Source organism: Acomys russatus, chromosome 1, assembly GCF_903995435.1.
Source record: "Acomys russatus chromosome 1, mAcoRus1.1, whole genome shotgun sequence".
NCBI classification, from domain to species: domain Eukaryota; kingdom Metazoa; phylum Chordata; class Mammalia; order Rodentia; family Muridae; genus Acomys; species Acomys russatus.
Window position 1 is genome coordinate 60497651 of NC_067137.1, and position 1934 is coordinate 60499584.

Genomic DNA, 1934 nt, shown 5'->3' on the forward strand with positions numbered 1-1934 from the left:
TAGATCTCTTCTAGCTTTTGATGAATCTACACACTAGGCCACCTGTGGTCATTTACCTAAAAGATGCTTCAGTCTACCACAAAGACATTTGTTTAAATGTATTCATTGCTACTCTATTTATTTATTTATTTATTTATTTATTTATTTATTTATTTTTGCATTTTTATTAATTTATTCTTGTTACATCTCAATGTTTATCCCATCCCTTGTATCCTCCCATTCCTCCCCCCCCCATTTTCCCATTATTCCCCTCCCCTATGACTGTTCCTGAGGGGGATTACCTCCCCCTGTATATTCTCATAGGGTATCAAGTCTCTTCTTGGCTACCAGCTGTCCTTCCTCTGAGTGCCACCAGGTCTCCCCCTTCATATAATAGCCAAATGTAGATGTTCCTAAACAGAAGTATGAATGAAGAAAACATAGTATATTCACAGAATGGGTTATTTAAATTTTTTAATAATATTACATCTTGAAATGTATAAACAAGTGGTTGGAACTGGAACAAAATCATTCTTTGTGAGGTATCCATACCCACAAATAGAAATGTGCTATATATTCACCTACATGTGGATATGATACAGTAAATAAATGATAATCAATCTACAATTTATAGACTCAGAAAGGGTAAGTATGGTGGTTTCATGGGCCCATTGACTAGAGTGCATTTTCACCAGGAAATGACACTATTCAGAAGTGTGGTCTTGAGCTGTGGGCGGAGACTGCACCATGGCCCCAGATCCCTGGTTCTCAACATATGAATCTGCTTGTCAAATTGCCCAAAAAATTGCTGAAAAGATTCAACAAAGAAATCAATGTGAAAGACGAGGTGAAAAAATGCCCAGGCTTACCTTGACAATCAGAACTTTGCTGAAGAATCTGAAGGAGAAATCGACATTTTGAAGGACTTACTGCTAAGAGCAGTATCAACAAGTCAGATGACACAAGTAGAGGAGGATCTGAGGCAGAACCTGCTGGATGACCTTGTCACTCGAGAGAGACTGCTACTTGTTTAAGAAAGAAGGGGCAGAGCTGGATCTCATCAAGTCCACCCTGATGAGTGAAGTAGCAAAGAGAGCAACTCCCAGCCCTTGGCTCTGTGAGGAGCCGAAGGAGGCCAGAGGCTTGGGTTTTGATGAGGTCCGGCAACAACAGCAGAAAATTACTCAAGAATAGGATGTGGATCTTGATTCCCTTTCCTCTATCGTAAGTCGCCAGAAACGGATGGGCCAGGAGATTGAGAATGAACTGGATGAGCAGAATGAGATCATTGACGACCTTGCCAATCTTGTGGAGAACACAGATGAGAAGCTCCGCACTGAAGCCACGCGAGTGACCCTGGTGGACAGAAAGTCAGCTTCCTGTGGGAAGATAATGGGGATTTTATTGCAGCTTGGGGATATTATGGTCCTTCCAGTGTGGCCAACCAACTGATAGCAATAAAGGGGACCACCCGCTGTGACATCTGGCAGCAATGAATGAAAGCCCAGCACCCTTTTGTTACACAACACCTGCTCTCAATAAATTTTCCACCGCTCCAAAAATAAATAAATACATAATAAATAAGTATGTATATATAAAGGGTGGTCTTTGGGGTTTTTGAAAACCTTGTCTTTCTACAGAGTCATATATATCTGCTGTACCTAAGATGTATATTCTTGTGATAAAAATAGACAAGCAGTTGACATGACAATGACTTAATCTAGTAATATTTAATTTGTTCAACTTATTTCTCCTAAACAGCTTGATAGCACCTTCAAAGCACTGGAAGTAAACCTTGTATTATAGTTGAGTTACATAGGTACAATAACTCATATTAGAGTAGACATATAAAGATTCATCAACAATGAGACAAATTAACTCCTGGAAACACCCAGCCTACCTCAAAGAAGATGATGAATGAACATCAAAGACCTTCTTCTAGAGATAGCTTCAAA

The 1934-nt window shown here is 39.7% G+C and overlaps 1 pseudogene; it reads left to right on the forward strand.

The window, feature by feature from the left end:
* Positions 1-726: 726 nt before the first annotated feature.
* On the forward strand, positions 727-1431 carry LOC127196178 (syntaxin-8-like; annotated as a pseudogene).
* Positions 1432-1934: the final 503 nt, after the last annotated feature.